Raw genomic sequence first — 10706 nt, forward strand, 5'->3', positions numbered from 1 at the left:
CTTAAATTATTCAACTATAATTTTCTAATTTAAAATAAAACTTCTAATTTCAATCTACATTAATCGTATAGGAGGCCATCAGTTCCTATAAATGACTCTTCTAGATCCTGTAATATGTGTTTGTTATATAAATATTTTAAATATCACATATCTTCTTTTTCCGCAAAAACGTAGTACAATCTTCCTTTCTTTCTCCCCGAAAAATCTGGCAAACCTAATGTTGACTGGAAGGTCACTAATGTTTACAGGGTCTGTCCTTAAAGTAGTAGGACTGATTTTTTTCTTTTCTTTCTACAGACTGACGGTGGTTACTCCACCTGTTGTTGGTTGAGGTGGGTCTAAGGAAAGACAGGAAGCAGCGTCATTCGGCTTCCAGCCATAGCAGGGTAAAGATCGCTCGTCATCGTAACCTCTGCAAGTGACCCTGCGTCATGGCCAATCTTTTGGAACAGCGTTACGCCGTCACATTTTGCGTGAAGCTCGGTAAAACTGGGAAAGAGACTCATGAAATGATCAAGACAGTGTACGGTGATAACGCCATTGGGAGATCGAGTGTGTTTGAGTGGCACAAGTTGTTTAGGGAGGGGAAGGAAGAAGTTGAAGACGCTGCACGGTCAGGACGACCTTCGAGCTCCAAAACGGAGGAAAATATTGCAAGAGTGAATAATTTGCTGGACAGTGAACGAAGATTAACTGTTCGCATGATTGCCGATGAATTTGGCATTGCTAAAACCCAAGTTCACGAAATTGTGCACGAACAATAGCAAATGAGGAAAATTTGTGCAAAGTTGATGCCGCGAATGCTGACAAGCGAGCAAAAGGACGTTCACAAACGGATCTGCCAGGACCTTCTCAAAGAAGTGAGTGAAAATCCAAACTTGTTAGACAATGTGGTGACTGGGGACGAGACGTGGACGTTTGAGTATGACCCTGCGACCAAACGTCAAAGCGCGGAGTGGCACACGTGAAATTTCCCACGCCCCAAAAAGGCGCGCATGACGAAATCAAAAGTGAAAACCATGCTCATTTGCTTTTTCGATTCACAAGGAGTGATCCACAGGGAATTTGTTCCAAACTGACACACTGTCAATGCAGCTTTTTATCTCCAGGTCCTGGAACGGCTGAGGAAACGCATCGTGCGCGTCCGCCTAGCCATAGCCAACTCCTGGCGACTGCATCATGACAATGCGCCGAGCCACACAGCCTTCCGAGTAGTGGCGTATCTGGGCTAACATAACATTGCAACCTTGCCTCAACCACCCTACAGTACCGACCTTGCCCCATCAGACTTTTTCCTCTTCCCCCGCCTGAAAACCACCCTGAAAGGGCATCATCACGGCTCGGTGGAAGCATTATAACAAGCCGTGACTAGGCAGCTGAACAGCATTCCAGTTTCCGCCTTCCAGGAAGCATATGAGAACTGGAAATCCCGCTGGCAGCAGTGTGTGGATGTAGGAGGATCATATTTCGAAGAATATTGAGCGTAAGTGTTATTTCTGTCAATATCTTATTTTTAATTGACTCAGTCCTACTACTTTAAGGACTGACCTTGTACATACAGGTTAAAAAGGTCTGTTTACTTCATTTGTGATTCAGAAGAGTGCGTCGAAATTATATATGATGCCCACAATTATATATGATGCATTGATGCATATTATGTTTGACTGCCTGTAATATTTGTAATTCTGGACAAAAAAAATTGATGTGACACCGCTATGCAACCTAAGAGTAAAGGACCTTATGAAGGACAAAATATATGAACATCACATGCGCAATATGGCCAAACTAGAGGAAGCTATCACAGAAGAGTTCCACATTAGTCTGTCAAGCTGCATGTGACACAGTTCCTCTCGGTCTCCAGACATGTACCAATTTGAATGATACATTGATTGACAATGTCGTGGAGAACAGAGATTAAAATTCTTGTAAGGAATGATATGAGAATAATATGTTTAAGTTTATGTTGCTAGCTTCTTTACCATAGTCTTAGAAACATCATATACATGGACCACTCTGTATTGAACTGGGCAGTGTCTACAAAATGCTGTTAGGTGATAAATAAATAAAATCCCATCCTTTTCTTTAGATCTACCATTGGTTACACAAGTTGCGGCATCACACTTGTTGAACACTCAAATAGGAAAGATTGAGAACAATTATTAGTTTATGGAACAGAATTTGGTTAGTACTATCTAAGCATTATCTTTCTGTTATTCAGTAAAGTTTTTAAATGATTAAAGAAAAAGTGAGGAACCCTAAGAGCCTTAATGATACTACATGAACAACTAGTTGGTATTTGTGGATTCATTATACTAACACTCATTTGCATGCCTATTCCGGTTATTCTCATAGTTCTGACCTGAATGTATTTAACTGAGTTAAATAACTAAGACTTACGCTATTTACATTAAAGTCTATCCTCAACCCTAAAACACTTTCTGGTTAGGTAGTTTGACGCTTATTGTCAATACGTCTGCTTTAATTGATGACATTTTTGCCTCCGAAGACTTCAAATTGCTGCATTTTAATTCAAGTATATTAAAGTTATATCACCACAATCATCAAGACATACAACTACACCCGTCATGCATAACTGAATCTGGTTCATAGCAGCCAAAATTAAGTCCAAATCATTAGAGTCCGGATCTTTACAGTCAACCATAATTAGATTGTTAATTAGAATTGATTTACTGGTTTCGATTATGTAAACTATAATTATGATCCTAATGTGTTCTGCCATTATAGGCAGGTCACTTGGCGCAAATTGGGAAGCTTCAACGCACCACTGTCATCAGAGAACCTCTTTGTCTTTATTTAGTATTTTTTTCTTTTTAATATCGTCCATCAACTGTGTCCTCGTTTGCTTCTTTCTTTTCTCCCTGCCACAGTACCTTCCGTTAGGTCATTTATTGAACACTTCATGCTGGACCAATGTCTCAAGCAGCCACCAATGTTCCACTTTTCAATCACTTCTAACTTCCTTTTTTCTCCCTCACTATTTCTAACACTTACTGCGCAATTTCTGATCGACCCCTGCTAAGATTTTCCATGCTTCTCCACACACTTATTTCGATATCCTTACGTATTTTTCGTAATGCCTATGACCTTGATATTCATTACAATACTACACACGAAACTTTTTGTGAGTCTAACTACATAATTATGTAGTTATATAAAATTAAATTACTTGAATCGATAAGTGAGTTTTTTTTTCAGTCCAATTAGACGTAGACCAATTAGACTTATTATACATGTAACATTCAATTCACAATATCGTATGGTGTAGCAACATGATTTCTTTTACTGGCAGTACTTGAACCACCAGAATATTCTCAAACTACATCTTTTGTGACTAAAATAATAACATTCTACAAAATAAATAAAACGAGGTAGTTACAAGAAAAAAGGAAATATAAGAAAAAATGGTCATGGAAGGAGGATAGAGTCAATCACCATGAAATGAGCAGGCGTTCTTCGTTCTCATCGCATCACTGTCTATCACTGTATATAACACTGTTTTTGTTTCTGTTGCAGTTGGTTTGGCCCTCCGTACCATGCGTGAGAAAACCAGCAACTGGTTGCCAGCTACAGCATTCAATACTTTCGGCAGCCTCATTTTGTTTTCATTGATTTAAAGGAAAAGTTTTCTTCTTCAGTACCTGAGTCTTTTAGTGTCTTGAGCTCCCTTCCTTCAGTTAAGTTATTTGATTTTTTTCTTTTTACTTCCGGTTGACGATAGAAGAAAAGAGAGTGTAGTAATCGTGAAAAATAAATAGAATTTAAGAACTTAAAAAGATATAAATGTTTCACAGTCTCTACATATCGAAAGGAATGTACGTCCGTTCTTTCATTTGTTCTTATGTAAATATACTCGAATAGCGGCCATACTGGTAAACGTATCCACACCAAATTTTAAACTTAATTTTTTTTTTACAACATTCCATGGGAAATGATTTGAATTTTCTTCCTAGCCCCAAAATTAAGATTAGTTTACTGAGGTTTTATTTTGGGAGGGCAAGGGACAATTGCTTCTTTGAGTTTGAAAGGTCTATAATCTTTTATTGATTTTATATTAATGTAGTAATGAAAACGTAAAATTCTTAAGTTGGTGGATCATCTTGCCCTCGCCCTAGCAAAACATGGAAAGACGCTACTAAGTTTAATGAACCGTTAAAATAAATACAGTACACTTTTGTTTTCAAATACGACTCTACCAATCTTGTTTACATGTATCAATATTTCTTCAACAACCCTATACTTTAATAAATGTCATTTCTCTGGGATAAAATTTGGAAGTGTTATTTCGTTATTCTAATGGTTAAGTTCTTTATGGAAATAATAACTCTTAGTAACTATGAAAGAATATCACTATTTTATTTCACGAAACCAAACACAATTTTCGTCATACTTGTACGTATTATTGTAATATTATTCCGTATTCTATGGCGTGCTGTAGATTACTTATGCTTATGTCTCCCATTCTTCCCTACTGTTCCTATTTTTTCCTTGAATAACTAAATAAACACAAGCTTTATCCTCTATTGTCAGTAACGTACTCTTTTCAAACTTACTGATCTTTCCGAAAACGCGATTTTGACGAAATATATAAAGTTGAATTCAAAAGGCTGAAGACCATTATTACCAATGTGTATGTCACAATTTGGTGCATCTGTGCCAGTCTTACCTGTATACATGTCACTGCAAGTGGTATGCGTAACACTCCTAGAAATATAAGTGCCACTCTTGGATTATGTATGTTGCTGTTACCAGTACATGTCACTGCTAGAAGTATGTAACTCTGTTAGGAGTATATGTATCACTGATAGGAGTATGTGTACCACAGGTAGGAATATGTGTATCACTGTTAGGAGTATGTGTTTCACTTTTAGGAGTATGTATATTACTGTTGAGAGTATGTGTGTCTCTTTTAAGGGTATGTTTATCACTGTTAGGAGTATGTGTATCACAGTTAGGATCACTTTTAGGAATATATGTATCACAGTTAGGAGTATGTGTGTTACTGTTAGGAGTACGTGTATCACAGTTCGGAATATGTGTATCACTTTTAGGACTACGTGTATCTCTGTTAAGGGTATGTTTATCACCGTTAGGATTATGTGTATCACAGTTAGGAGAATGTGTAGCACTTTTAGGAATATATTTATCACAGTTAGGAGTATGTGTATCACTTTTAGGAGTATGTGTATCACAGTTAGGAGTATGTGTATCACTGTTGAGAGTATGTGTATCTCTTTTAAGAGTATGTTTATCACTTAGGAATATGTGTATCACAGTTAGGAATACGTGTATCACTTTTAGGAATATGTGTATCACAGTTAGGAGTATGTGTGTTACTGTTAGGAGTACGTGTATCACAGTTAGGAGTATGCGTATCACATTTAGGAATATGTGTATCACAGTTAGGAGTATATGTATCACTTTTAGGAATATGTGTATCACTTTTAGGAGTATGTGTATCACAGTTAGGAGTATGTGTATCACTGTTGAGAGTATGTGTATCTCTTTTAAGGGTATGTTTATCACTGTTAGGAGTATGTGTATCACAGTTAGGAGTATGTGTATCACTGTTGAGAGTATATCTATCACTGTTATGATTATAAGTATCACTGTTAGGAATACGTGTGTCACCGACAGCGGAAATCAAACATAAATACATGGAATCTTTTATATAATAATGTATATTTTTTACGAAATGTAGAAAAATAATCAAATTTAGTCGAACAGAAAAAAATTACACTCCAAGGAATTGGCAAAATATGCCATAAATATTTTTTTCACAATTTTCTTAAAACCTATGGATGATAATTTACCTTCAAACACTTAATTTTGTTCAGCTTAATGTAATCAATTTATATATATCTTATCCTTAGGCAAAAATTAAAGTTCATGAGTTAATCGAAATTTTAGGATTTAACTCATACTGCTTATTATCGTTTAGCTAATGCCATAAGGAAACAGTTTGAAGCATATTGAAAAAAAAAGTTTTCGATTTGAAGTTGTCATTTCGATTGTCAATGATATCAAATGTTCAAAGATAATAAGGTTTTGGAACGCCGTTGGCAGGACAACCAGAAAAACAAGATATAAATAAACGGAAGAGATTATATAGAGATTGTCGTCATTCTTTATGGCTCAAATTAATAATTATAAAGAAACCAGTTTTTATCGTTGTAGCGTGTACTCTATAAAGGTAATGGCTGACATAAACATCTAATTGTGGTTGTGTAAAAGTGAATTGTGTTTCATATGTGAGTGTCTCGAGGATGATTTTTTAAACGTGTTATAAGTACCGGTTCGTACAAGAAATCTCGATTATATCTTATTGCGTGATTAATATACTCTTTTTCTAAATTCTAAACTTTTTTAAAAAAAACTTTTTTTTATGTCTATTAGACTTTACATTATAGCTTGTATCGGGCGCTCACTCTGGATATGAACCTGGTCCCTTCCATATGAAATATTGTTAATATTGCATATTATTAGATAAGTAACCTAATTTTTCCTAACTATTTACTTCAGAAACTGAACACTAAAGTTATAAGAGATTATTTATTAAATGTTGAAACCGTGATTCAATGGAAAACAGAATCAAGGAATTATTTCACTTTGTTTTATATATATAAGTTGTTTGTTGGTTTGTTTATAATAAATTATATGTTAATGTTAAAATTGATTCCTTCCATTATAAATTAAATACTCTTTCGCCTAAGTCTGCGAAAGGAGGTGCACTGTATCTAATACTCGGAAGTGCACTGTATCTATCGTTCCTATCACATGATTGCTGCAACTTTAGTAATGTGTAATCCAGAATTAGTTTAACCTTAGTGATTGACGTAATTACTGTATAGCGTAAATTTTTACGTTTACAAAAAAAATAGTTTAATTCGATTTTAATGAAAACTAATCCTAAGGATTTACATTCAACCATATTATTCTGTTTAGGTTCATAAAATCTATCAATTCGTATATATATTAAAGATTTTGTGATATGCATTGAAATGTCAAGGCAACATTTGACCGTGATTATACAAGCATATACCTTCACCTTCATATTCATCCAAACTAATGAAAGTTTATAGTATAAGAAGTTAATTAGTGAGTTAATTAAAAAAAAGGAATTTGTAGGAGCAGTTCTTTTATAATTTAAATCTGCAGTTTGAAATATTAAAACCACTTGCTGTTGTTATTTATCTAAGTCTGTTTATATATATTTCCTTCCTTATATATATATATATATATATATATATATATATATATATATATATATTCATTTCTTTGCCCAATATTTCCTTCCTGTATTTGCTTTTACTGTAAATCTCTATTCCTTTTTATATTTTTATTCGATCATTTTTTATTATCTATCCTACTCTGTCTGTCTCGAAAGAAAATAGAGAATGGTGGACACAAAGAAAGGGAATTTCAATTAATATCTATCCTCTGCTTTTATTATTATACATATCTCTCTCTCTCTCTCTCTCGTTATATCCTTCTTCACTAAGATATGAAAGATATGAAAGGGCAAATGTGTACGGAAAAAAAAGTAGAATGATAACAAGAGAATTGACACAGAATAAAAAAGGGAGATGAATAAGCCCACGAGGATGAAGGAGGACAGAATATTTAAATGGAGGAGAAAATAGTACGTACATAGAAAAGATACATATCAAAAAGAGGAGATAAAAAGAAACGGAAAGGAAGGGGAGATATATTTTTTAAAAGAAATGAAATGTGCGAGAGAGTTTTTTGGTGTCGATAATTAAATTCTTCTAAATTAAACTTATTTTTTTTTCCTTGAAATCATCATTCAGGCCAAACATAAAATTTTCGACAAAGAAGAGAATAATAATCTTAATTGAAAAATGCCTCGTATTCATTTTTAACCACATGACACTCAACCGTACACATTTGTATTTTAATTTTTTGTTTCCCCATTATATAATATTTCCACTGTTATGTCTTATTGTTTCTGCTATTTGATTCCAACCGCAATTGTACTGTTTCTCTCTCTCTCTCTGTCTCTCTCTCTTTCTCATTTTCTCTTTCTCTTGTACCTCTGAAGCTCTGAAGCATCTATTTCCTTTTTTTATGTTTAAGACCGGCCTCTAACCCTTTTTCCCAGAAACGGAATGGTTTCTGTGGTTTGGATTCAGAAAAGCAGAATCACTTTCATCTTATTTTCGTCGCTCCAATTCTTTCACTATCTGCTTCTCTATTTTTCTCTTATCTTCTCTCTGCTTTTTTATAAAGGTAAAAAAAATCTTGCTCAGCAAATCGATTCACATAAACCTTACTGCAAGGATGATATTATCTTATATTTTCAATGTTGCAAAGATGTCTCATGTTTTTAAATCACATTTGATGCTTTCGGTATCAATATTCTAAGACGATTTACGTAATGTACAAAATGTGTGTGAATAATAGTTAATTCTAGAATAAACATAAAATATCGATCAAATATTGTTATTGTGGAAAACTAGGCGAATTGAGATAACTAAATAGGTTCTATAAGTATCACCCGAGTTTATAAGATATCTTGGAAATTCAATAACGCACAATATAGTAATGTACATTTGTGTAAAAGAAGTACAACCGCTAGTCTTTATTCACATAGCATATTGTGTATAAGACGTAAACAAAGTCATTTATCAAACATAACTACTAGAACCGTTAATCAAGTTGGAGTGGCAAGATTATTACTCACGAAGAATATGGTATTGTTAAAGAGTGTATGTAACTTTATGAATTATCTTGTAAATGTTGTATTTTTAACAATAAATTACGAAAGTATATTACTTTAGTCGTTTACACCTGCCAAGTACTAATTTGGAATACTCTCTGTTAACATTCAAACTGATGGGAACATATCTACATCTTATCTATTGTCAAAAATTATTCTAACTAACCTGAACTATATTTATACTAATTTTTGACAAGTTATATTTCTTTTATCCTATATTATCCTATTTATATATCACAATTTCTAACCAGCGTTTCGTAACTTCAGATGCCAATAATCATGAAGCTAATAATCGATATTTCGCATTCCTCTGTCTAACAACTAACTGACATCCAACATGTAACTAATTACTGTCCACAATTAAAATTTACAGTCTTATAATATTTAATATTGCAACAGTAAGTCAACATATTTTAAATTAATATTCGAAGTATTACGCAGACAAGAACTGACACATTGTAGATTAATTACATGTACCCTGCATTTTCCTCAAAATTACACCTCACCAACAAATAAGCTCTAGCATATTTTTCCATGTTATACGTAATATAAGCTCTACTGCAAGAATTAGCTCTATCTTCAAATCCCAGCAGTTTCAGGACTTGTAGACTTCAAACTGGTTACATTACACACGCATACACACTTACATATCCTACATACACAAATACACACACACACACACACACACACCACATACACACACACGCACACACACACACACACACACACAGGGTGACTGGTAATTCGATGCTTTACTTGCAAGGAGATATTCTACAAGTACATTGAAACATTCTCGCCCATATGGACCGGGGGTCCTAAATCAATAGTTTCTGAGTAATTTGCACATACGTGATTTTTTTTTTTTTTTGAAATTTGCCTGCTAACGAGAGGTGCGCGAGAAACTTAAACCCTGACCCACTTCCACATATCATAGAGCGGTATTCCTGCGTACCTATGTAGGTCATATGGGAACAAATAGTTCATAACTCTGCACCATTGCTGCGTAATAGGTTCAAACATGAAGTAAGGTATAGTGGCCCAAACACCATTACTGCGCCTCAGAAAGTAGAGTGGCAACATCGCAGAAGTACTTTCCCGAAGGAAATGACTGCATGGTTAGAAATAGGTGGAATGAGGAAGGTGTGCTCTTAAGAGAAAACACATACTGATACGGATTTCATACCCAGGGTCGTGAATCGAGTGGTGAACGGGTGCGTTGTTTTCCAGGAGGCGGATACCTTCCTCAGCATGCCAGGCTCTATTTCTATTTTTCACAAGCTTTTCTTAGTGCTACAGTGCTAAATGTATTATTTAGTTATGACTGTCCAAGATTTACATTTTTATCTTTGAAGAAAACTGATAACTTTAAGTTCTCATTATAGCAATTGGTACGGCAATGGCCATAATTTTGTTTTGAGTTATTAAATCGATGTATTGGATTGTTATTCCTTTATTTATTTATTCATATATTTATGCAAGCGAATGACTCAAGGAAGGGTTCGGACCTCCAACTCCGGGGTCACAGCGGTCTTTTATGGGTCAGGGTGAAAGTTTCTCACACACCTCTCCTTAGCCGACAAATTTCAAAGAAATCACATATGTGCAAATTACTCAAAACCTGTTGATTTGCGACTCCCTGTTCATGTGAGTGAAAATGTCCCAAAGTACTTGTAGAATATCCCCTTGCAAGGAATCCAACAAATTACCCGTCACCCTATATATATATATATATATATATATATATATATATATATATATATATATATATATATATATATATATATATATATATATATATACGAGGGGAATTCAAAGAGTACATGCACATTACAGAAAACCTATACTTATCCAAATCATACAAAACTGAAACGTACCTTATTTTTGTACGTAGCCTCGCTGGACTTCAATGAACTTTTCCCAAAGTTTCACAAGTGTTTTGATTCAGCCA

At 34.4% G+C, this 10706-nt stretch overlaps 1 pseudogene; it reads left to right on the forward strand.

The window, feature by feature from the left end:
- Positions 1 to 431: 431 nt before the first annotated feature.
- On the forward strand, positions 432 to 764 carry LOC145661462 (protein GVQW3 pseudogene; annotated as a pseudogene).
- The last annotated feature ends 9942 nt before the right edge of the window (positions 765 to 10706 follow it).

This window comes from Thermobia domestica, chromosome 10, assembly GCF_964235325.1.
Source record: "Thermobia domestica chromosome 10, izTheDome1.hap1.1, whole genome shotgun sequence".
Lineage (NCBI taxonomy): Eukaryota > Metazoa > Arthropoda > Insecta > Zygentoma > Lepismatidae > Thermobia > Thermobia domestica.